Source organism: Vidua chalybeata, chromosome 1 (genome assembly GCF_026979565.1).
Source record: "Vidua chalybeata isolate OUT-0048 chromosome 1, bVidCha1 merged haplotype, whole genome shotgun sequence".
NCBI lineage: Eukaryota > Metazoa > Chordata > Aves > Passeriformes > Viduidae > Vidua > Vidua chalybeata.
In genome coordinates this window covers 143,735,737-143,762,823 of record NC_071530.1, presented here as the reverse complement: position 1 = coordinate 143,762,823, position 27,087 = coordinate 143,735,737, and the positions used below count along the sequence as shown (strand labels likewise).

Below are 27,087 nucleotides of genomic sequence, written 5' to 3'. Positions count from 1 at the left end.
CATAACTGTAACAGTTAAAACTCTTAGAAAGCAGAACTGGTCCACTGGCTCTGCTCACATGAGGATCTTCTTTCATTGTGCTTCTGTAGGTAGTAGAAGAAACAGGACTGATCTCACAATCAGTCCATGTGTTAATTCCTGGTTTCTGTAATGTTATTCAGTGCCTTGGCTGGCTGTTGTGTATCCAAGGAGAAAACATACACTAACTGAGATCTGAGGTCAAAAAATTCATAGCATCTGTACTTGACAATGAAGAAATATTCCAGGTTGTGTTTTGTGCCTGTTTCTCTGTATAGCAAAAATGTTTTAAGACAAAAGAACTGCTCCTGACATTCATTATAAGAATTATCAGACTTTCTGCAAGGACTCTGCACTTCTGACCAAGTTTCTATAAGTTATATGATAAGAAATTAATTGTCCTCCTTTGTATTTATCAAGAACATCCTCTCATTAGAAATAGGAAAAGATTAGTCCTGTCTCAGTCTATCTGTACATACTTGCCCTTTTCACCCTGCTATGGAAACCTGCTCCATTACTAATCTGGAGAACATGTCATCTGTGTCCTGCCTCTTCATCTCTGAGTTGAGTCACTCTAAGGACTTGAGTCACTCTCAGAAGAGTAGTTCCATTTCAAAAGGGAACTGGAGAAAATACTCAACGTGTTACTTCAAGTCTGGCATCAAATGTATTCTTCTCTGCTCACAGTTAAACTTTAATCCTGTCTAATATAAGAGTATTCAAATGATTGGCATATTTACTGCTTCCACATTTGTCTTTGAAACAGAGGCATATGCTTATTGTATGGCTAAATGGAATAAGTATTTAGCAGTTTCAGTTTAGCTGCTGTGTGAGCAAAGTCTACTGGAATTGGAGCATACACTATTTCCAATTGTAATTAATAAATAATAAAACAAAAAGTGATAAGGGTAGTAATCTACTAAAAATCAGTCCTTCTGTAATACTTAGTTATTTTGAAAACATGTATTTTTAAGGGAAGTTGCTAAATTGTGCCACAGTACTGAGCTTGAAATACCAAATCCAGTGTTTGAAAACTGCAATACAGCAGACAGGAGAAAGTGTTCACAATTGGAAATCCTTTATATGACTTTGGAGAAATTGTTGGAGGAAAAGCTGGTCAGTGTTCTATTTGGTAAATTACACTTCAGAGAATACATTGTGTTGGGCTGATAATACTTTAAACCTCTGCCAAATGTTTGCTGTGGGACAAGGGAAGATTATGTGTGTCTTCCATCTCTGTCTTTACAACTCTTAGTTAACTGGATGATCCTAATTTACTCACAAAATTAGCTTCTAGTACATGAATAAATACTGGAGGTACATTTTTAACCATAGTTAGTGGTTTTGCAGCTCAAACCTGTAAGGACTAACATGCTTAAGTCTGTAACTCATGCTGTTCTGATGAATGAAAGAAAAGGAATACTTTTGGTGTTGAAAATAGTCAGGGTGTCACTAGAGTGCTCCAGTGTTACATAGAAGCAGAGCTGCAGGTTTCTGGAGGCAAATAGTTTTATCCTTGGAATGTGTCTTTGCATCAGTTTTATTGATGTACAGTTGAAGCTCAAACTATTGAGTTTTAGTGTAATTATTTGATCTTAAACACTTGGTTTCATTTCTGTCCTGGAAATAAAGGAATGACAGCTTACTTAGCTGTGCAGAAGTAAATAACTGGGGATTTTTGAATAGTTCTAAGACTACCAATTCCTCAAATCACAGGAGAACTTCCTCTTTCAACTGAAAATTAAAGTTTTAGCAAAATATGTTCATAAGGGGGATGTGGTAAGCAGATTTCTTTTTTTCCTCAAAAATTTTTGTAGAGTTGCACAGAGAGAAAGAAAACAATTCCTATTTCTGCTCCTTGTTTTTCCTATGTAGAATGTGTTTAGAGAATTGTTTGGTTAGAGTGATTGCTTGATTAGATTGTGGTGAGAATTGTTTAAGCCTGATGGCCAATCAAATCCACCAGTGTCTAGATTCTCAAAAGAAGGTCACAAGTTGTGAGTTAGTTAAATATAGTAGTTAGAAAAATAAGTATGTAATTTTAGTATCTTCCTTTATATACTATATTAATATATTACAGCATAGTTATAATAAAGAAATCATTCAGCCTTGTAAACTAAAGTTAAACATCATCATTTCTTCCCACTGGGTTCACCTACATTTTACAACAGGGGAAAAAGTAGTCTGTATCATTTTAGTGGGGTATAAAATTCTCAATTCTTGCTGTGGACCTATTAGTGAATTCTAGTATTTTTATGTTTTCCTGTTTTTGTAGGACACTGATTGTGTTGCTTTCTGCCTCTTTTTTGCATAGCTATTTACTATGAAGAGTAGCCTGCCAGAAGCTCTGCAGGGGTTATTTTGACTGCTCAGTGTGTGTGCTGTCTTAGTCTGACACCAGAATTGTTTGTAAGCTACCATAAGCCTTCTGACACTTAGTTATCTTTATGGATCTTTTTGGCTTATTTTTTTCTTCAGCTCATTTTGTATACTCTGCATTTCAGATATGTCTTAGGACGGGCTGTTGTGTCTAGCAGTCTGTTGTGATCTGTGTTAGGGTGGATACATCACCTTAAATCCACATTACTGTCTCTCCTGTGCTTTCTGTTTTGGACTAAGCAATATCAAGCACAGGCAAAGATGATGTGTGCAGTGTGGTTCATATCTGTACAACAGTGTTAGGTATACAGGCTAGGTGGAATTATTCCTAAATGGAATTCAGACAAAGCTTTTGAGTTGAAATAGCCTGTATGTTAAGTTGTGAAATCTACATTTGTCTGGGCTTTTGAAGATGCTGTGTGGGTTACCAAATAAAGAGGAAATGAGATGGCATCTCAGGCCACCCCAGATGGTCACTTCAGTAGTGCCCTTGGGATGCCATTGTCTGACTGGAGCAAGGCAGAGAATTGGAGTGTGGGCTATTGGGTCAGCAGTTGAAGGTTTGGACAGAATTTAAGGACAGACTGACCTCTACATCTCAGCCCTGAGTCATTCCTGTTACCTGCTTGTGAAGACATGTAGCCAGTTCTGACACGGGCCTTTTCTGGGCTGTAAGTGTCAGTCTTGCTTTAATGGTGGCAAAGACTGCAAAATTATTTAACTTGAAGTTAGTTCTATGTGGACACTGCTATATCTGACAATAACTGCCTGTTTTGCCGCAGTATTTCAGCAAACTGTCTTGAATGGAGTACCCTGAATCCCTCAGTAAAACTAATTAAGCCCTGTGTTAGTGGCTTTACCCTTTACTCCTGAGGACATAGCCATTAATAAATTTCTCAGAAGTTTTCTTCCTCTAGCTCAAATGAGTGTGAAACTTGGAGGCTTGAGAAGCATTTGCTGTGCCTCTGCCTGCTGAAACATGTACTCTAGGGAAAAGCAAACACTGTGCGATTCACAGAAGGCTTTTTTGCATCTTTATGGTTAATAGTTTTCTTGAGCATGAATTTTGTATGGAGAACAAGATTTAATCAGGTGCTGTGCTAATTCCACCTTCCCCTTAAGTGACAAAACTAATGAAGTAAGGGATGGTCGCTTACATCAAGAGGTGAAGTGTCCCTAATTTAGCAGGAACAAGTAGGTTTATTGTCTGCTTCCTTCTTTTGAATTCCTCATCCTACAAAGCTATGCCAGCACAGTGTGTGGAGGGCAGGGAAGGATATCTCCTGGGAATGAGTTTATTCTTTTGTTGTTCACCTGCTATTCTCATTAGCCTGTCAAAGAAACAGTGTTAATTTACTCCACAAAGGTCTATTGAATTAAAAAAAAATAGTTTGTGAACAAATCTTGTCTGTAAACTAAGATGGCAGCTAACTTGTTTTTTTCTCAGCTCTGCTATTTATACCACAGATTACAGTTTGGGGATCAGTTATTTAAAAAGAAAAAAAAAATCTCTCTTGACAGGTTTTATGAACTGAATGGGATTAATCTAGATTATACATAAGGAATTGTTGCCTTGAGAGCTGTAGAGATCTTCTAAAGGGGCAACGTTATCTGCTGCTTTTTCTGCATGTGCTCCCACTTCAGCACCCTGTCCTTTCTGTGTGCAGTACTGCCCAGTGCTCCTGTGCAGCAGCCTCTTTCCTCTCCAGTTCCTCCTGTCACACCAGGCTTAATTCTTTGCCCCATGCTGGCAGATGATGTGCTTCCAGTGCTTCTCTGGATGCTTCCATCATCTCTTCTATCCACTGCCAGGTGGGATTCTCCCATCCAGAATTGCCCCAAAGCTATTGCTGCTGGCACTGGCTTCCCTTTTTCACCTGAAGCCAGTCTGCAGGAATGGGTTGTCAGGGAGGAGGAACTACAGCACAGGAAATGCTGAGCATCCAGGAGCAGGAGCAGTGAAGGACTGGAGAGGGTAGAAGAGTCTCCAGTGAGCTTAGATATTCCTTTCAGTAAACCAAAATCCTGCTTGTGATTTCAGTAGTTACAAGGAGATTTAATCATTTGAATTTGTCAACGTGATGCTATGCGTCCTGACAGTGGAACAGCGGAAATATAACAATTTTTCTGTTTAATGAAATGATCAATCATGCTTGAAAAAAAATCCATTTTTGGTACTGAGTAAGAAGCTTTTCATACTGCAGGGTAGAAGGAAGTGTTTTTGATTGAGTGTATTGAAGGAACTTGTTGAGTTTCTTAAATGATCACTCAAGCAGCAAGACTTTCAATCCTCTTATGTACTGTAGGCAGTGATAGAACTGCTCTGCTCAGCTCTTGCCAAGCAGCATGAATGAAAGGATCTTATGGCTTCCATTCAGTTTATAAGATAATTGTTAACCTATACAGTTGTCTGGCAAGAGGTCCATGGGACCGAATACGGCGGTGGAACAATTGTTTAAACAAAGCCTATGCATTAATGGAGTGAATGTGTTTTGGGTTTTTTTAGATTTCCCCTTCTGCAAAAAAGAGAAATAGTGCTTCTTACAACATTTGTAGGAAAAAAAAAACAAAACACTAACACATTAACTTGACAGGCAGTTACAGGCAGTTGCTTATCTTAGGTACTGCCTTAACACAAATTGGCAAAAATTATCATTAGTTAATATTAATTTTCTTTTGTTTTGTTTTTCACCTCTCTGTTGCAATTATTGCTTCAATGTAGCTGTGAATAGGATCCCTTGGTTTTATTTGGCCATTATATTTGGCATAGTATCTCAGAGACCTTGCCTCCTTTTCTCCTAGCTGTGCTCCTCAGGTTGCAAGTTTTTCCTTTGCAGAGAGGGCAGGAAGCAATGGGTGGCATCTTTTGATGGTAGTTTTCACGGTGACTAAAATCATTCCCCAGCCTCAATACTTTATAACTCTTCCTCTTCCCTCCAAGCTGGGACACATCAGTAATGTTATGGTGTTTGTGATTATAAATTTAACTGCAAAGCAACATATTTTTGTTAAATGCCCATTAATCAGGGTTACCTGATGTAAGAGGAACTGCTGATAGCTGATTAAATACAAATTAACGCTGAATATTTCACGCCTCTTCAGCTGGATTTGAAATGACATGACAGATTTTATATTTCTAAACCAAGTTTGTGCTAAAAACAGACGTGTTGCAGAATATGCTTGACTTTGCTTTAAGATGCAGAAAGAGAACTGGAGGACAAAATGGGAAGATCACTCTTTAAAAGAAACTTTGAGATGTGAGATACTAAAAAGAAGGATTCTGGTGCCAGGAATACCTGAAGCAGGAGCAGCAGTGGTTTTACTGGAAACAGTTTAAGTGACAACACTCAAGTATTTAAATTAGTTGAAATCCTTGAAGGAGAAGCAGCCTACAAAATCCCAAAGGGAAAAGACTTATGAACCTTTCACCACAACAGAAAGGTACCATTTCTGGGGAGTTCATCATCCAGTTACTGTACTAAAAAAAGGTAGGCTGCTTGCTATATAAATCTACTCCAAGTGAGCTGGAATACCTTCCAAGTGCTTGCAATGGAAATCTCAGTGCTGCATTTCCATAGGAAATGCTGTTTTGTCTGACCATACAAATACTGATTTTTCTAATCCAGAAACTTAGCTTTGAAGCAGAAAATCCTAATAATCCTAGAGAAGTTCAGATAGGTAAAAACTTCGACTGGTGGCATTTTCTTTAACTGATGAAAACTGTAGCAGTGAAGTGCTTTTCCCTGTGTGCAGTATATGTGGCACTGTAAATAAAGCTTGAACTGAGACCTACTTTTTTCTGCTGCAATTATGTGTAACTCAGCTCCGTAATGCAGAGATGTAATGCTCTATTTTTTCTGCTGTAACTATATGTAACTTAACTCGGTAATGCTGAGATGCAATGCTCTATTTCTGATGCTTGTGATCATGGCTAGCTAGTAGCCTTACTGACTCACAGAAGAGTTTGTAAGGATGCTTCTCTGTTTGCTTGTAATGTCACTTCCATAAAATCACCGAGTGTTTTTGAAATCAGCATGTCTCATTTGCATTCCTAAAGGATTATGTAGGTTCCTTGGCACTGCAGGATTAACTTTGATTTACCCCTGGCACTGGTTTATGTGATTGAAATACCATGTATTGTTTATGTTTAATGGGGTTCTTCTGTTCTTTCAGATTGTGAGGACGAGCTGCTGCATCAAGAATCTGAAGAAGGGAATTCTCTGTTAAGACTGCAAGAAGATACTACTAACTGGTAAACACTTGCTTGGGTTTCTTTGCTTATAGAATATTTCTTTGTTTTCCATAATACTTTAGGCCAAGGAGTACAAAGTATTTTGATCTGTTGAAAGCAAGTAGTTCATGCAATATTTTTTTCTTCGTAACTGTCTGTAACTCACCAGACAAAAGACTCAGTAGCAGTGGATAGCATGTGGGTATTTAAATTGGAATACAAATTGATTGAATTCCTGCTCTCTCAATAGAAGAAAAAAGACTGGTTTTTTTCCTGTAATGACATGTTAGACACAGTCTGTTTGCCTTTTTAGCTGAGACAAATACAATGTGTCTGTGTTCTATATAAATATTATTTGAAGTGTGATAGTGCAAACAGTGAAACTTCAAATATACTGCTTCAGAGTCTGGAGAGAGAAAAAAGGAAGCCTTAAGAGAAGTCCAGATGCTTTGGAAGTTGCCATTAATATGCTTGTAATTATTCAATGGGTGTTTGTTGAGGCCTAATATTCACTGAGAATAATGTATGATAATAAAACTAAGGATATCTTGTGATTCCCAGACACACCAAGTCATGTGCAGGCTGCTTTTAGGTACAGAACAATAATAGGATCATCAGTGAAGAGCTATGACCACTTAATAGCAGTTTGCCAGCCCATAAGTTAAGAAGATGTCGAGCTACAGTATTACATAGCAATCACAAGGAAACCTGAGAATTTAGGACATACGAATATCTTGACATAGGTAAATTATATGCACATTGATAGTGGGTACCAGATTTACATCTCACTTCTCAAATACTTAATGTTGTAGATGAAGTAGCAGTTTTCCTCTGTAATTATACCTTACTATACACCTTCCATAAAGCTTGGCTCTCACCTTTCTGTTTACTGCTGCCACTTGAGCTGCAGGGCTCATTAAACTTGTGTCAAGAGAAGGTTCTTTGCCCAAATGGGGTGATGTGGCTGGGTTAAAGGACAAACATGGAAAGAAGCACATCCTAGCCAATAAGAAAACATTAAGCTTTCATGACTTAAGCATTTACAGATGCTTTGTTAATCTTCACTTGCCAGTTAATTTGCCTAAATTTTATAAGCAGTCAAGGATAACTTTATAAAGTTCTTTTGTGTAGCTGTTGTAGAGAATATTAAAACACTTGGTTTGGTTTCTCTGCCACACCTACATTAATGATAGGAAAGTTTTGAAAGCTTATAGTAGTCAGCAATGTGCAACTGTCAGAATGACAGTAAAAACAAAGTTTGACTTTTTTAGTCTTTTTTTTTTTTTTTAGTATAAAGATGACTTTCATAGTACAGCTATTTCTGAGCGATAATTTCAAGAGTTCTGTTGCCTGTAAAATTGTAGTTCCTGAAGCTAAAATACATATGAGACTCATTCCTAAATACTGGGTTTGAAAGTGTATGACCTTCAGCTTACAGGAGAAAAAGCCTCTGGCATGTAGTGTGCCACCGTTTGAGATGCACTGTAGTGCCAAACATAAGTTTTGAACCACATTATCATTATCTGATAGTAACTTTTAGCATAATACTTTGACTTACTCCGATTGTGTATGATGTGAATAAGTAATGCCTGTTTCACTAAATTTGGGTGCATAGCTTGCCCTGTACAGAAGACTGAAAAGCTCATTAGTCTAGAATTGAAGTCTTCTTTTTCCCTACTTTGGCTTCCTTTTCCAGCCCATCATCTCCCCATCTCTCTTGGATAGAGAAGTTTAACAGGATGGTCATGCTGAGTGAAACTGGGTAGTTCTATGAAGTAGTTCTTTGTGTGCAGCTGTGGTAAAGTATTTGTCTTAATTCAGTATTTCCTTTAGGATCAGTAAGTCTTTTTTAGCTTGGGGTAGTGCTGCACAAACTTGGTTTCACTGTTTCCAGCAGTCACTTTCCTTTGGGAAGACAGGAGCTGAGACCCTGCTGAGCTCTACTGTGTTTTAGACCTGACCCAGGTTCTCAGCACAGGCCCCCAGCTCTGGGACCGTGCTGAAAAGAGAATGTGACATGTGGGTGCTCCATCCCTTGGGGCAGAGTGTGTCTGTGTCTGAGTCTTGCATGACTGGTGCCAAGATAAAAATTCTAACCCAGCTGGTCCTTGATGTGGTGCAAACTAGCCCAAATGGTTGTAGAATGTGCATGCCCATTTTATCCAGGTGGTGATTTTCTTTTGCTTATGATATTTCAACTGTCCATTATCACAGACACTGAAGGATGGGCAACATTTCAGTGTTTGCCCTATTTTTCTTGTATTAGCTGTTTTTTTTTTTCATTATGCTAACTTAACTTGTATGGAATTATTTTTGAGAGTATCAGTTGTTCAGAAAAGATCTTGATAATTGTCTTCTGCTTTCACATATAATCTCTGATAATTATTCATTCTCATTGTAGTGTTATCTCTTATATGCAGCTTGAACTTGTCTGCATGCTTGAAGATTTAAAAATCCTTCCATGCAACTTAGAATTGTTTCCCTGTAGTGATGATGGGGAGATGTTTTGAACAAACTGATTAGCATGTTGTGAAGTCTGTGTTCCAGTACTTATATTGCTTTGATATTGTGGGTGGATTAACAGGTTTTGCATTTATGCTAATTTTAATAAATATGAAAACACCTTCAGTATTACATTTACAAAGTGAAAGCAAATGCATACCTGCCATTTTCTTATTAATTTTTAGAGCTCTTTGTTGTGGCTTGTATAGCTCTTATGAGAGTAACATTTGTCTGGCTGACACATCTTTAAATGTTTTGCTTCCTCTTGTGAAGAATCTGTAAAACTTCTCCTGTAACAATGTGAGTCTCTTCGTGCAAATCCCTTAATATGTGTTAAACTTAAAAAGAGCAGGAAAATTTGTTGTCCTCGTACCTGTGTGCCTAAAAAAGGTTTGAAGTGAAGGATCTCATGCAGAAGAGATACTGTATTTGAGTAAGGCCCTATTCCATGTGTTTACAGAATTCTGTTTGATTTTGACTGGTGGGAAAATTTGTATGAAATCAAACATGCTGCAAGAAATATAAAGCTAGGTTCTGTTTTGTTTTGCTCAGTGCTAAATGTTTCCTCTATTAAACAAGGAAATAGGTTTTATAAATGTGTAGCTTTTAATGGCTGCTTTCAGAAGGGTTTGTTTGTTTGTTTGAGGAAACCTATGTAACCAACACAGAAAGTGGTGACATTACAAATACTTCTTAAAGCTTTCAGTGCAAAGCCCACCAGATACCAACAGCAGGGTGATGTGGGAACATCAGGAGTAAAAGAATAATCTGCCACAGTGATGGTATAGAATGCAAATATGTTAAGAAAAATTGCCTTTCTGACAACTGAAACCGAATATATTGTTGTAGGGTTTTCTGTAAATTCAGCAGAGCCTCTTGAATTGATTTCTCATCCATGTGAAAGTGGGTTTGTGTAAATGGCTCTTAGTACGTGGAGGTTAAGTACTTGTTGTGATTTTGACACTCAAGATAATGTGGTAGAAATTCTGATCATGATACTGATATTCTACCAGCATGCATTTATTTTGCATTAATGGTGGTGTCTAAGGCAAAAAAGAGGAATAGCTTGTTTTAGGCTGAACTGAGCTGTCTTGTACTTAGTTGCTGTATTTTTCATCTTGGGGCTTGTTTAATGTGCCTCACTGCAATAGCACAGGAATAGATTGAGGTGTTTGAAGCTTTTATGCAATGCTGTGTTCTTTAAAGTTTAATAGTATGTATTATCAATGTGAATAATCTGTCTATGCTGAGGAAACATAATGTGGTGTCTTTTTTCCCACAGTAGATGTAAAATAAGTTAAACCTTGAATGAAGATCATAGTAATCTGCAAATTATAAGTGACAAGATTTTTTTACTGTAATCAAGTGGAATTCAGTGTTAAGCTCTTCCAGAATATCTTTCCTTTACATGTAGTAGTCCTGCTGCAACAGTTAATAGAATAGTTTAAAAATAAGTGAGTTTTGAATTTGGTTTAAAGGCTTATTTAGTAAACTGTGCTCTGCTTGAGACTTCAGCCATGCTGATTTGTTTATGAAGGTAAAGCGGCTATTTTTCTTTACCTGTAAATAGTTGCTCAGGACAACATGAACTGTTTATTTCTGTTTGTCCAATGAGCCTTCAAATCAAAGGCATTAATTTAAGGGTTGTTTTGACTTTTTGAAAAGTCATTTTTAAACAGGGCAGCAAAATATGTAAACTTTTCTCATCAGAAAGACATCTGACCTGAAAAGCTGTGCTTGTTGAGACAGGTGACTGGAGGTTCATATTCAGTTTTATGTGGTCTGTTCCATTAGGTTAATGTCAGATGTTGCTTATTTCACTTCCTGACTTAGAGAAGAACTCTAAAATACTTGTTAAGGGGTAATTCTAGGTTTTGTGGAGGGAAGGTTGTTGGTTTTTTTAACTCTTTAAGCACTTGAACTATAGACATACAGTCCTTTAGTTCTTGTTAATGTTCATCTTACTGCTTGACTACATAACTGCAGTTTTATTATTTAGAATCATAGAATGTCTCAAGTTGGAAAGAACCCACACAGATCTTAAAGTTCAGCTCTCTGCTCCTTACAGGACTCGCTACCACTGAATCATATGACTTAAGTGAGCTGTCCAGATGCTTCTTGAGCTCTGTCAGGCTTGGTGCCATGACCACTTCCCTGGGGAGCCTGTTCCAGTGACCAGACACTCCCTCAGTGAAGAAGCTTTCCTAAATGTCCCATCTGAAATTCCTCTGATGCAGCTTGTCTCCCTTTAGGTCATCATGGAATTAGAGAAATTATTGAAAAGAAATAGTGTGCAGCTCTTGAGACTCAGTGCCATTAAATTACAATGCAGCAATTAAGACCTTGTTGTATGGCTCCTGTTCTTTGGTTTACTTTCCTGCCTGTTGGACAAAGCTGTTGAATACACACAACAGTCCCTAGGAGCTGAACCTGGACATTCCCATGTTATCTCTCTCATGTTTGTTACCCTGTATTCTGTAATTTTTGTATGTTTTTCCACATCACATGCTACCCAATAAACATTTGAGATCCCAGGTTAAAATATCATGTTAGATTTTTTCCTTCCTGGACAGCTAATGATTGATAGAATTGCATTTAGTATTCTAATCATCCATGTTTTTACCAGAATAATTTCAAAACTGTGTTACTGCAATGTAAAGCTGATTGGAAAAGCTTCTTCATACCCTGTCCTCTTCTATTCTTTAATTGCAGCTGCAACAGTTATTGCAAATATTTGTGTAGGTGGAGGTCACAGAGCTCCTGGACAAGCTGGAGGCACTTTCAACAGTCTCAGTGTTCTGTGACAGTTCCTCTGACAGGAGCAGAGCTCTTCTGTCCTCCTTGACAGAAACTGCTGCTTGTCCCAAGGCTCTCATGGAGTCACCCTTTGGAAAGTCCTGCCCCCTTTTGTGGATGAGTTACAACTGGAAGGAACTGCCTCTGCTGAGGTTTGCATAGTGGAGCAGCCCTGGGGACCCTGGGGGAAGGACTTAAAGTGAACTGCTTGACTGTCACCTAGAAACTGCTCAGCCCTGAGCATGTGACAAAACTTACTACTGCTGGTGTCCATAGGAAGGGCTTTTCAGGCTTTTAAAAATCTAAACTGTGTTCTTAGCAATCTGAAATAAACACATCCATTGTCTTTGAGCAGCAGAGATGCTGTGTGGGAACCTTTCATAGCTGTAGCATAATCAGCTTAGGTCTAAGTTCATCTTTGAGTTTTACTTATCAGAGGTGTAACTAGGGCTTCAGCTCTCAATTTTTGATCCTGTTGATGAACAGTTGATGGTTAGAACTCACTAAAACCAGGAAAAAGATATTTTAGGTGGTAAGTGACTGTAACTCTTCTGTGGCTGGGTTTTTTTCCTGAGGAAGGTGTTTGGGGTTTTTTTTTGGTTGGTTGTTTTTTTTGTTTGTTTGTTTTTGGGTAATTTTTTGTTTTTGTTTTGGTGTTTTGTTTTGGTTTTCGTTTGTTTTTTACCCTCAGAGTAGAAATCTAGATTATAAGGAATAAGGACTCCTCTGTTCAAGCATTAGGGAGTAGGGCTGTGGGTCTTGGCATTGCTCAGAACTGCTTCTACACCACTAATAATGTGAATGGAAAAGCCCTGCTGACCTTTCCATGTCTTACTGTTTGTGTTGTGCAAGTGGATGAACACTGCTGCAAACTTCCTGGGACAGGACATGGTTTCATTTCTGTTTTGATGATATTGAGCCAGAACTCTCTGTTAAACTCTGTCATATTTCTAATAAATTATATCATCTGTATATCTTAGATAAATAAGCTGTTGAATCACTTGGGTGGTATTCAGGAACACTTCACAACTGGGTGTTAACAGCATAAAAATAAAGGAAGCATCTACTGTGGCAAAACAGTCATGGGGAAGTTAAACATGCAATGGATAGCAAATGCCAATGGCATTTAAAGGTGTAGGAATGATATGCCATATCTCTTCCTACCTTAGGAATATTTCAGTAGTTTTTTTAAGGAGTGAAAACCTGAATTCTAGAGAGTTCTTAAAAATTCTGCTTACGTTTTATATCCAGTACTAAATCACTTCAGGGTTTGGATTTATGAAAGTTCAAAAGAAATACAGGAGATAATGTTACCAAAAGTAAAAAGTTCAGTTGTTTGAGTAATTGACTATTAGACACAGAACTTGCTTTAATAATTCTTGCAGATTTTTTTTTTCTTTTTTTTCTTTTTTTGAGGTAAAACCAGAAGCTGTGTCGCTTGGACTAAAGTACCACAGCTCTACTCACTACTCCACTACCAAAAAAAGCAACCAAACACAAACTAAAACACAGCTCTAAATTAAACAGCTAAAGAAGTCTCATCTCTTCTTTCCTAAATTTCTTATTCATCTTCTGGTTACCCAACATTTATTTGTCTCAACTTATTTCTATTTATACTATTTCTATTTTACTATTTCTATTATACTTATTTCTATAAGTGAAGAAGTTTATTTGGCAATAAGTTAAATATTTGGCAATATTTAACTTTTTGATCTGGTTAAAAAAATCCCTTGTAGTTGATGTTCAACTTGCAGGGTTTTTTTCTGTGTAGAGATTTGAGATGCAAAAATGAAGATTATGATAGTTTATTTTACTGTTTCCACTAAGCCAAAGTAATGGTTTGTTGTGGAAACAAACCATTATGTGTAAGTGGATGAAAATATAAATTTTCATGCTGAATACTAGTTTGGTGTGAATATCCTCTTTTGCCATACAAGCTTCTCAAGTATCTTTTAGTTTTTCCTTTTTCTTTTCTGAAGTTGTTGAAAGGAGTGTATGTATAAAACTTTTTGTCCCTCCTATTGGTCTACAATGCAGCATCTAAACTTTTCTGAAAGCTTTCAAGGAATCTTTTAGGTTGGAACAGGCATGCAAGATCATGTCTAACCATTACCCACCACTGCCAAGTCCACAACAATATAATGTGATACATAAACTACAAAAGGTGTTGAAAAAAATAAACCCTGGAATTAAGGTCATATGAATTGAAGCTACTGTGCAACAGTAACAGCTTAGAGGTAATGTATCCTGTGAAAGTATAATAGGGAAAATGATATAAGCTTGAAAAATTATAATGGAACAGACCCTCTGATACATTCACAGTCCATTTCTATCATTAAATTACAAATTTAAAACATGGGTTTGAGTGTAGCAAGTAATAGTAGGTACTGTGGCAGCACTGAGAAATTACACAGGATAATGAAAGATTTAATATAACATGTGGGCTTCTAAGATGCAATTTTGCCTCACCAAGATAAATGAAAATGAATGGAGAAGAAAGGTTTGAGCTGAAGCTTTACAATCAGAAGTCAAAAAAATGGTTTTATAGCAAGCAACCAGTACATTTGCTCTTTGTGAAGAACTGAGGTCACTTTGCAGTAGTGGTAGCCTGCTTTGCTAATCTTAGTGTCATATACATTTGCCATACAGATATAGAAGAATCTTTGTCTGCAATCACTGATGTTGAACACCAGAGTTCACATCCATTTAGCATTGAACCATGGGTTCATCTGCAGATGCCCTGAAACTCCCTTTGAAACACGATCTTGGCAATGAATTATTTTTTATAGCTTAGACATCTGTTATTGTTACTGAAATAAAAATCAAATTTTATTACTAAACATATCTGAGTTTTCTCTTTTTATTACCCACAAGATGTGGGATGTATTTGATTTGCGGTTCTGTTTTGGACTGGGCTTGGTTTTTATGTTTTAGTGTGTGCTTCTAAGGGTAACAGGTTTTCTAGAGCTGTTTCCACAAACTATTTCAAGTCTGAAACTGAACCAAGAGATCAGGAACATCTAAAAATTGCCAGGGCAGGTAGTCTTTGAGCTAGATGCTGTTCTCTTCTGTATCCAAGGGCCATTAAGATGAATGAACTGAGAACATCTGTGCCAGAGACCACAGCTGGTTCACATGGATTTCAGTTTGGTGATGCTTACCAAGAGGAATCCTAGTGCAAGCTTGAACTGCAGACTAGGAATTGAAACATTTGCTCTGTCAAAGTAGCAGTCTATTCTGTTTTGAAAACAGCTTTAGTCTGGGTGCCCAGTATTTCATGTAGAGTACATGAATCCCATGCAAGATTTTGCTAGTAAGTATTGTAAGCTTTATGAAGTTAATACCTTCTGAAGTTCCCTGATGAGCTGAGATACCAGTTGAGTAGACAGAAAGTAATTTAGATTCTTGGTGCAAAGTTGTTGATTATTATTTCTTAGCACTCAGTGTTTTCAGAACCTGAGTGTTGGAAAGCCTGAAAAATCATCATCCTTGTAGCAAATCATGATTGACAGCCACTGACAAGTCTGTGCCTGAGTGTAGAAGCTCCTTAATTAGTTCAGCCAGAGTTGGGCAGAAGACAGTGGTTTCATACTGGAAGTTAGTGGTTCACTGTTCTCATGTGAAATCTCTTTTCACGTATTGCTGAGTTAAGCAGCATCAGTTCAATATGAGGTGGGTGCCCAAAGCACAGGGCTTACTCAGTGGTTAGCCAGTTTTCATAGAGGCTTTTTTCTCCAGTTTCATCATTCACAATGATGAAACTGGAGAAAAAAACCTCAGTGAAAACGGATTAATTCACAATCATTCACAATGATGAAACTGCATCTGCATCTGTGATGAAAGTTTACTTACTGCATCTATTTCATCTGGGTACCATTTGACTTGTCAGCTACAGGCTTTTGCTCTGACAAACTGAACGATGCTTGGTTTTGTTTCTGTTGTGCTACATTTTAGATGATTCACTGTCGCTCTCTGATGGCTCTGGACAGTTTTCCATTTTGGTTCTTCAACTGTTGTGACAGTTCTTTGAATTTCTGTTGTAGTTAGCCTGAGATATTGGCATATGCTTTGGCCTATTTCTGCTGTGGTGAAGTTAGGCTGCAGTTCAAGGGAAGGAGTTTTGTGTCTTAATGAGATCCCTGAGATGGGATGCATTAATCTTTCTGCTGTTTGACTCCATAAGCTGTAACCTACTGAGTAAAGTTAATTTTCCTGCCCAGAACTTTTTTCCTCTGTAATGTAACATTAAATATCTGACTACCTCAGAATCACAAGGAATTGAAAAATTCTGGGTCTGAATTATTCAATTTTCACTACCTATTAAGTTGTATAGTTTACATGTCTCATCTTGTGCCTGTTTGTGGTATTTCTGTAATAATCTGCTGATCTAAACCTTGAGGATAAGTCAGAAGGAAGCTCAGAGTTTTGCAAATCCTCTATCCCAGCATGTAAACCCAAATAGTTCATGTTGAGCCTGAAAGAGTTCTTCATTTAGAAACTCTTTAGTCTAAATTAAGGTGTATCCAAAGTGCAAAAATTAATTCTATAAAAAATCCATTACACCAATCATTTCACATCTGTCTATTTTTAATGCATCTTTGCTGGGGTTTTTCCCTGATTAGAGATCAAGTCCATTTAGGCAGTGCTTTATTATATTGCTCAGTGCTAACCTCTAAATTTAAAGTACTGTAATGTGAAATCACACTATGCAAAAAAATCAAATACCTATCAGCTTGCCAGTATAAACCAAGCGACAGCATCAGCGGTGCTCAGTGTGAGCTGTTTTGCACAAAGGCTTGTTCATAGGTACTAAAAGACAGGAAACCAGTTAATGGATTCCTGTGCTAACATCCCTCTGCCTGTTATTGATGATAGTCCAACTGACCTATAATTCTCAACTTTCCTGGCTGCTTCCCTTCTGCCTTACGGCTTTGCTGTTCTCCACCTGCCTTCATTACCACAGGACTCCTAGAAGGCTTTGTTAATTATTAACTTCCACTCATTCATTGAAGCCTTCAGGACAAGTCACCTGAGCATCAGCAGTTGTTCTTGCAGGTGGTAAGTGCTCTCTGTGTGTGCAGCATTGTGTATAGAAAGATGGAAAGACCTGACCTCATTTTTTTTCCCTAATAATTCTATCAGTTGGAAATAAGTGTTTTTCTATAGAAATGAATTAGTACCATTAGAGGACATTATTTTTTCCAAGTCCCTAAGCTAGCTGCTACAGTTGGCTTTTTTCTTTCTTTTTCAAATTTATTTCTATAGTCTGCTCATTCTAATGAATTTAGGATTCTTGTTTTTGTTTATAGCTCAGTCCTATCTGACTTTTCTTTCACTCTTTGTCAGGAAATTAGCTTCTTACAGTAGTGTAGGGTCACACTTCGGTTTCAGTTTCTCTTTGCAATGCCAGTTGTGTTCAGCCCTGACCTGCAGGGGACTAGTAATTTCCAGAGTTTTATTTCTGTTGTGCTGTCTCAAAGCACAAATTGAGCAGGGTGAAGTCATGAGAAGGGGAAAAAAAACCCCTATATTTAAAATATGCCTAATGAGAGTGGGTGCATTTTAGGCAATTGCAGCAGCTCCTACAAAGACAGTGCTGTTAACCATGTTTTTGTCCTGAAGTACTGGCTGTTGCTTATTTCTGATAAAGTAAGGGGAAGCTGAAGTCAGTGGGCAAAGGCAAAAGCAGCTGCTACCCATACTTAAGCCTGGTCAAGGGGAAAGCTTCTTTGAGAGAGATGCATGCACTGGAAAGAAATTTCTTATGTTCAGTTCTCTGGGTTGTGAAGAGTCATTCTCACTGTAGTCTCCACTCTGCTTCTTGCCTGTGCTGCTGTTTTATCTGCAGAGCCTTCCCTGGCTAATGTTACACTATTATTTCCTGTGAAGCTTTGAGTTACTGTAATACTCCATACTTCTCCTTTAAACTGTACTATTAACATAATTATTTCACCATGTTAGGATGGTGGTAATGATGTGTGCCGCACACTGAGGCTGTCCAAGAACACTAGTTTTCTTTGTTAAGCAAATGGTTCTCAGTGGTGACTTGCAAATGCCTTCTCTGGAGGTCAGCATGCAAGCCTTAAATTTTTTCAAATGCACATTTGTGTGGTTGGATTAGAATCTTGTGTGATTTTCTTGTTAAAGCAATGTGAAATGCAAGAGGAACAGTTTGCCACTGGTATTTTATTGCAGCTTTGACTCTTTAGTTATTAAATTTATTTTGGAATATGTGTGTTTATGCATTGTCTAATATGGCAGCATTCTTCTCTGGAAGCACACTCATTGCCAAATAATGGCATTCCCTATTTATTTGTATGCTTAGAGATAAAACACAGGTCTGAATTACATTTTCTTGGCATACTTTTAAAGTCCCAGTGGCATATGGATCCAGTACCATGTTTATGAAGTAGATATACAAGAACAGTATGTCTGGAACAGATGTGTGTTTGCTTTTCCAAGGTCACCTTGCATCGCATTTAAGACTTTTGGTGTAAAAAAATTAATTTCCATAATCTCTTTTTTTCTTTTAAAACAGACTGGGGGCCAAGAACAGAGTGCAGCACTGGCTGTAGGTAAGAATTGAAACTTAACCTGCTTGAAAACTGCTGACAAATAAGCAATATTGTAGTATGTTAAAAGACAGAAAATGGGACACTTTCAATATTAGTAATTTTCCCTTCCAGAACTTGTTTTCCCTCTTTTCCTTCAAGAACTCTTTGAAATTTGTGGTGTTCTCTGGGAGTCCTGATCCCTGGCTGAATTTATGTCTGTCTGTTTAAAGAGGCTACACTAGGCTGCAGGGATTTGGTTTTTGCTTCCACAGGGCCTCACCACAGAGCCTGGCGAGGCTGATTTTGAAAACTTTTCACCAGAGTGATGTGAAGTCTCATTACTTCAAAAAAGGCATTTCCATTATACACAAAGTGGTTTGGCCACTTGTGTGAACTTACCCTAGATGACCGTGCAACTTCTTGAACTATTTGAATGAGGAGAAAATGTTTTGCTGGTTTTTCTCTGTCTTTTTAGTAAAGCTACTGTGTAGCTGAGCTAGACCTCTTATTCCAGAAACAGTACTCTGAACCAGCTTGTGAGACTGAAGAGGTAGCACATGCTCATGTGAAGGTTTTAGCTCTTAGTTTTATAACCAGCTGTTTGTCATCTAAGCTACTGCATAGAGTGTCTGTGTTATACTTCATGTTTACTGTGCTTTGCCAGCACAGCTATTTATCTTCTGTCACATTGGGAAGGTAATGGTACCAAACGTGAGGTAGGATTTATTTTTCTTCTGTTTTTGATTAATCATCAAAAAGCCATTGAATTCTGGGGAGCTGGTTAAATGGATTTGTGTTGAGGTTTAATCCAGGCTAGATACCAGGTGCCCACCAAAGCCACGTTGTCACTCCCTTCTGAGTTGGAGAAGGGAGATAAAATATAACAAGAAGCTCATGGATTGGGATAAGGGTGGGGGAGATCCTTCAGCAGTCACTGTCACGGGCAAAACAGATGCAGCTTAGGAGAATTAGTTGAATTTATTACCATTTGATTTAGAGCACCTTCCCCCCACCCCTCCTTCCTTACTAGGCTTAACTTTATCCCCAGTTCTTTACCTCACCCCTCCCTGCTCAGTCAGGGGAGGTGGGGAATGGGGGTTACAGTCAGGTCATCACAGGTTGCTGCTACTGCTTCCTCCTCAGGGAGAGGAACCCTTCCCTGTTCCAGTGTGGGATGTCCCTTCCACAGGACACAGTCCTCCAGAAACTTTTCCAACATGAGTTCTTCCCAAGGGCTACAGTTCTTCACAAATTGCTCCAGTTGGTCCCTTCCATGGGGTGCAGCTCTGCAGGAACAGGCTGCTCCAGTGTGGGTCCCCCACAGGGCCACAGGTCCTTCCAGGAGGCCAATGGGTCCACCATGGGCTTCCCACAGGGTCACAGCCTCCTTTGGGCATCCACCTGCTCTGGTGCAGGCTCCTCCACTGGCCCTGTGGGAGTAGCAGTAGTACCTTTTTTCTTTAACTTTTACTTACAAAGTCCTTGAGGGTATTATTAAAGCTGCAGTTGGAACTAGTGCAGACTTTTAATTTACAGCATTTACAGTTTAATTTACAAATTAAACATTATAAAAGTCACTAAAGTGAGTCAGACCATGGGTCCATGTAGTCAAGTCCAGGCTCCAGGATCATCATCTTTCTTCCCTCTGCATTTGTGCCCTTGATTTTGCACATCCTTCCACAACCTCCACTTATTCCTCTACTAGAGCAGTGTTGCTTCTGCTTAGGAAGGTGAGAGTCATCCAGAAAACCTAGTTGCACTCGGATTGCATTGCTGGGAATGATACTGCCTGCAGGAAGAATGCTCTCCAGCAAATGACTACAGCACGTGGCAAATAACTTCTGTTTTCCTTGAAAAAACTCGTAACCAACAGTGTTTCAGGTATTGAAAGGAGAATGTTCATAAGTCAAGGTGGTGGTGTCCACTCAGCAGAAGCTGAGGTGTCAGACTCCTGATGCTTTCAACTTAACCAGATATGCCAAGACAAAGGTAGCTGCCAGATGCTTGACAGCATCATAAACCATCAGGAAATCACCAGTGTTCAGAGCTGGGAGGGACTGACAAACCCTACCCAAGCAACATGTAAAGTAAAGAACTGAGGACTGGAAAAGTTTGGTTAAGTTTTGAAGAATAGGACAAACTGAACTAGATTTTGCTGTTGAATACGTTAAAACCTTACTCAGTAAAACCTAAGCCTTTGTGTGAGCAGCTGCTTAAGGAATAGTAGGAACAGGGATACCATGTATTTGTGGTTCTTCTAGTATGTATTTTCAGATGGAGTATTTTTTAGAGCCACGTGTGATTATTAAAGGTGTTCAGTATTCTTAATGTCTTTCCATTCTGCCTGTGTACCTGGTTTTCTCCAGGAACTGCTGCAAACTTCTTATGAGATGAATTGGACCTGTAGAGTTCACAGATGGACCACTGCAGAAAATCATAACTCTGCATGATATTCTGTATATTTGTTACTGATCTTAATGGATTTCAGTGTATGATATCACTGAAGAATAGCAAACGTTTCTCCATATTTCCAACAGGAGGATGAGAATTAATTTTCTTATAATATCTTAGCCTTACTGGGTACCTTTAGCTTGATTTTAAGGTTAAAATAAAATTTGAGATGATGGGAGAAATGGAAAATGGGATAAAAAATGATCATATTTGCACAGCTAGAGAAATCTGGACCAGTCAGGTCAGGTGGGTTTTTTTAATTTAGGGAGGTTTTTAACACTTGCTTTCCAACAAGAACTATCCAGGTTCAGTAAAAGTAGTTGGTGATCTTTTGAGGGGATCTGAAGAAGTAACTGGATGTAACAAAAATGGCTGTAGGTCCTTGATCTTGAAATTAGTTGCATTTGAAACTTCAAATAACTGTGTAGAGACCAATTTTATCCCTTTGCCCTGCCTAATGCCTATCTATTTGTTACTGTTTCTGAAAACAGATGGGATGGGAAGGAGCATCATCCTGCTACTCATCCTCTGTTGTACCATCATCATCTTGATGTGCTTCATTAGCCTTCTTTATCCTGCAAACATACTGTGTCTGACTGGTGTCTCAGAAAAAGGAAAGTCCACAGAATAATCAGAAAGCTGTCCCGAAATATGGAAACCTGTCCTTCCAGCTCCATGATTTGGAAGGCCACAGGCCTTCCTTTCCTCCTTGATACTTCAGAGTTGCTGTGTCACTGAAGTGAATTCTCAGATGGACAGTCAGTGTCAGGTTCATACACACAAGGTTTGTGGTTTAGCACTGTGACATTCCAGTAGAAGTCCCATGAGGTGGAATATGTTAATGGCTATTTTTATCTATCAGCTTGATGATGAGGTAATTTGTCATGACATCGTTAGTGCAGATTGCAAGCCAAGGCACTGAAGGGATGCAACATTTTGGAACTGAAATGCTAAAACATTTTACCTCAGTGTTGCAGAGCGATGTGGGTGCTTGTACTCCTTGTCCCGGTGCATTAGATGGCAGCACTGCCAAGGCTGTGGGATCCTCAGTGCAGGTTCAGCCAGATCTGATACTGACACATGTGGCAGTCTGATAGATGGGAATTCAGCTCCTCTGAAAGAAAACCATTTGCACATCAACTGGACTAGTTAAGAAATTAGGAACTGAAAATATACTTCTTTTTTTAGCATTTAGATAAAACTTGCAGGTTTGGTTTTGGGGTTTTTGGACTTCTTTTATTTTTGGTTGGGGTTTTGCTTTTTTTCTTTATACAGAGGTGATTGGCAGAAGAAGAACTTTACCATACATATTATTGTTGGGTTTGGTTTTTTTTGGAGATGAGAGCTTGAGGGTTCTTAAATTATAGGCTGACATCCTGGAAATATGAAACTTTCTTAGTAATGTGGTAGTATAGCACAGTTCTAAAGGCATGGCATCTTTCATAGAGTGAGCAGCTTTTGTCTAAAAGAATATAAAAAGTGTAAATCTGCAAAGGCTCTTACTAAACGGATTTTTTTCTATCTTTATGTACCTGATGAAAACGCCCCCAGTTTCCTTTGAGAAAAGGCAGGCTCGAATCAGGCAGAGTTCCCAGGATAATGGCAGCACTGGAGCGGTGTTCGGGCGGCGGGACGCGGCCGCTCCGGTCCGGCTGCCGGGCTCGGCTCCCTCGGGCGCGCTGGCCCGGCAGATCCAGCGGTAGGGCGGCGCCCTCTGCTGGGGAACCGCCGCGCTGCAGGCGGCTCTGCGCGTCTCCGGCGCTAAAGGAGAGAGCAGAGTGTGAATTGCCCTCCAGTGGAAATGTCCCTGAACTGAATGAAAGGGCTGCGTTTTCCCGATGGCTGCCATGTAATGGAATTTAAAAGAGCATTTTGCAGAATTAAGTTAAAGCATGTTGGACTTGTGTCCTTTTGAAAAAGGAAAACGTAATGAATTATTTTTTAACCCCAGATTCATGCTTGGAAAAATTGTGCAGTTACTTGTTGAAGAGTAAATCAGAGCAGATTCTGGAGCATAGTCTCTGCCCTATTCAATACAAGTTCTGTTTTAAAAACAAGCGTAATTCTTCCAGACAAATTGGGTTTATTCCAGACTTGTGTAAGCATGCTTAGTTATTTTATTGTAGCCCCTGTCAAATACATTATTCAGTGTCAGCTGTACCACTAAAATGTTCCCAAATTAACAAGGCTCTAAGACTACTTCTAAAGAAACTGTGTGTTCTTCAGTGCCATTCCCTTGATTTCCTCTAAGAGAAAAAATGGACTGAATAAACACTCCTCTGACCATACTTTACAATTCTGGTTTTGAGGAATGTGGGTCTATTCACTAGTCTGTTTTCCCTGGCAGACCTCCATCTCCTGATATGACAAGTTTTGAATTCAGTTTTGTTCTAAAGGAGACTTTATTGATGATGTGTGATCCCAAAAAAACAAAAAAAAAAAACAAAAAAAAAAATCAGCTAAAACAGGTTATTGTATCAAAGTCAGTTTAGCCAAATGAATGGACATCAGAGGCAGCTTCAAACAGCTTTTCAGTAGTCTGAATACTTATTTTCCTGTACAAAACATTTCCTATCTGACTGTATAATTTGTTTTCAGATGCTAATGATTGAAGCTCCAGTAATTCAGTGATATAGGCTGTTTTAGGGGATTTGGAGGGGAATTTTTAGCCTGCATATATTTTACTCTTATTGTGGTTGGTTTTCAGTCCATGGTTTGTGGCCACTGGGTGTCAGCAGTGCAGAACCGTGTGCAGGTCTGGGCATGGGTTTGGACTGGGAGCTCTGTCCCAAAAGTGTCTGTAAAAACGGCTGAAATCTTAATGCTTGCTTGAAAAACTTGTCCATCAATGAAGGAAAACTGTGTGCTTTGTGCAGAACTGGGGGTGGCTCTGGCACGTCACTCATGTGTTTGATTCAGATTTACACAGGTGACACAATTTGAGCTGTTGCCTTTAATATTAATGATGTTACTAGAGCTATGATGAATCCTGAATATGAAACCAGCTTGTCCAAAATATAACTTGCCTCAAGCTAATGGCACCAAGCTTCTCCTTCCTAAATCTAACAGTCATAAATGAGTGATAGCTACTATTTTTTAAATATTGAGTCTAATTATTTATTTTCTAGTGTGTATGATATTACTTTGGGATTTTGTATCATGGCAGATCTTTATTACTTTAAAAAAAGCACTAAAATGAATAGATGAAATTAGACTGTGTCAGAATACATCTCTGCTGCTCAAGCACTATTCGGAAGAGAAATAAACATGTATTAGTCTGGCAAAACCATGTTTGTATCCAGGGAGAATGTTGCAACCATCAGAATAGAGTGATTCTTGCAGTGCATTTCACCGACCTGTTTCCATCTCTGCAGCAGTCTCTAGCATTTCAGGCTGAGGGCAGAAATGCTCTCACTGGTTGTGAAGCTTTGCTGCTTCATTGGCAGAGAAAGCCACGCGGGCTCCCATAGGCTGCCAGGCTGTGATGCCATGTGTTGCTAAGGGCTGCCTTGGATTCCGCTGATGTGAGCAGACACCTATCCGCTGTCTCATTTATTTTTGCTTTTCTCTTTTTTTTTTTTCCTTCTCCCTGTTCATGGCTAGATACTGTTCAATAAGCCTTGAAACGGGCTGATAGGATTATCCTTCTAGAAAAACAGTATAGGGAGACATTCAGTAAGTGTTTCATTTATGTAGTAACACTGCAAGTGTTCTAACATGGTGGTATTCCACTATAATGCTAAACTTCTGTTGCTGTGCATGTTTTTTACTTAATATTTTGCCAAAAATATCTCTGAATTGGAGGTTTATGCCACACTTTCATAACAGAATGAAAATGTAAAACTCAAATCCCAGGAACAAAATCTTTGTGGCTTCATTAGATGTGCTTTCCATATAGTGTTGTGCTTAACTACATATGAGATTTTCAGGGAGTACAGTTTTCATACTGTGTATTTTAGTACTGGGAATAGTCTATAAATGTCCAAAAGGTAAGCTGATGTTCTCTTAAAGCAGATTTTCTTCAGGGATCACAAATAAATTTTTTAATCTATTTATTTAACTGTTTTTTTAAACTAGTTTGAAAGTGTATTATTCTTACAATAGGACAAAAAAAAAATAGAAAATATCACTTATGAACACCTTTGTAGTGGTTTACCTATAATGAAAGTTCACCAGTTGCAAGCAACATCTTTGTTAATACAGTTTTTCTTCCCAGGTGTGAGAGGGGAAATTTCTTTGGTGCTCAGATGAATTTACTTGCATTGAGTATTTCTATTCCATTTTCCCTGGGCTTAGCCTGGGGGCGGGGGGGCACTGAAATGTGTCGGGGATGTTTTCCACAGGAAGGGCATGCGTGCAAGGCTTGTTTGGAAAATATGCCTTTGCTTTCCGCTTGTCTGATCAGGACCCTGCACGCAGCATCATACAACCCCATAAGGCTGTAATGGGCCAAATCATCCTAATCCAATGTGGCATTCCATATGTCTTCCTCTGAAAGTAGGTCAAGTTTAAGTCATGTTCCTGGCTTGTGCTCCCATTTCCCATAACCTGCTCCACGTGGCTCAATTTATTGTGCTGGAGTGCAGAGCATGCCAGCAGGGATTCTGAGCAGCCTCAGAGGGGCAGTCAGTTTTTGGACAGAAACTAGTGGTTTTGTTCTGCTGTAATCTCCTGATGTTACATTTGTGGCAGGAGGAAACTTCAGTGGCTTAAATGTGTGCTTTTACTGAGTCATAGGCTGTTAGTTTACCTAATGAGTTGCCTCTGGACACTGCACTATACATTTTTAAAATCAGTAGTACCTCTGGGAGAGAAATTGGCTTGCAAGTTTTGAAGTGTACTGTGTCCTGAATGAGAATGCCAAATAAAATTGGATAGAGGTTGATGCTCTGAAGCTGTGGAAAAGCAAATAGGTAGTGACCTAAAGTTTACTTCAGGCTGGACATGTGAATATTTTGATGTTAGTGATTGCAATATGCAGAATTCTTCTTGGGAAGGATTACAACTTTAGTGTGCATTTTTTTCCATTTGTGCTGGAAGAGTTGTGGATGAAAAGGTGGTTTAGCACCCCAGAGGTCACCTTCAGTCAGTGCTCTGAATCAGCTACTCAGCTCCAAAACAAACCCCAGCTACAGGACATCAAAATCAACAGTAGGGCTTGCTGATGGCTTTGGTCTTCATACAGGCTTATGTCTTTCTTGAACTAGAGCTGATTGATGTGGCAACGTGCTCAAGAAGGGTGCAGTGAGTGCTGGGAGATGTTCTTCACTGTCAATGGAAGCTCAGGGTCAGGGTTACCTAACTAGGGCCACATCTGATTTTCTAAACTAGTAATTTTACTTACTTCAGATGAAGTTGTGGACTTGCAAGGAAACTGTAAGAGAGCTTGGTAAATTAATACTGGCTGGGCATGCCACTATGTGGTTAATTACCGAGGTAATTCACAGAACTACCAAAATCTTCCTGCTGGTGATGCTTTTACAAGGCATCAAATAACAGAAGAGGTCACTGAAGCTAAATGTTAATAGCTGGATTTGTAGACAGCTTCTCATGCTATGTGTAAATTGTCATCATCTTTAGTATTAGATCCAGTAGCACTCTAGTCTTTCATATGTTTAGTTCTTTCATATGTTTTGGGCCCAGAAAATTGCAAATGATAGGCCATCTTGAACAAAACAAGAATCCCTCGTAAATCTTTTTTTTTTAATCTGTCTGGGGCCTGTTGCATCTCTGAGCTAGGTTGCTTTACTCTAGATTGGTCCAGGTATTCTGCTTACACAGCACCTTCTCAAAGGTCAGATTTCATTTTCCTCTCTGCAGTGTTCCCTCTGAGTGCAACAGGTCAGCTCTTCCTGCTGCTCACCTATGCCTTCTGAAGGAAAACAATGTACGAAAGTGATGGGCCATCTAACCTTAGCTGTGGCATATTGACCTGCAGCTGCTTCCATGAATCTGGGAAGTTCCACAGAGGGCACCATGACCTTGTTTCTAAATGGTCATTTCAGAGCTCAAGAAGGAAGTGCTTAGCTTTGTCAGAAGAGTAGATTCTGACCTTTCGGCTCTTGCATTCATTACCTGGAATGCTAAGCTGAGAGAAAGCATCCTCCAAAAAAGTGCTTGAGAAATTATATCTTCTCAATATCTATCTAAATTGAG

At 38.8% G+C, this 27,087-nt stretch overlaps 1 protein-coding gene across 4 annotated transcripts in view; it reads left to right on the top strand.

Moving 5' to 3' along the window:
• Window positions 1–27,087, top strand: part of CYRIB (CYFIP related Rac1 interactor B) — a 95,573-nt gene that overhangs the window by 48,355 nt on the left and 20,131 nt on the right. For 3 of the 4 annotated variants that reach the window (XM_053954672.1, XM_053954664.1, XM_053954656.1), the window contains exons 2-3: window positions 6,571–6,649; window positions 18,465–18,501. The gene's annotated coding sequence lies outside the window, so the exon portion shown is untranslated. The remainder of the gene's footprint in view (window positions 1–6,570; window positions 6,650–18,464; window positions 18,502–27,087) is intronic. The other variant, XM_053954680.1, reaches the window with a different exon arrangement.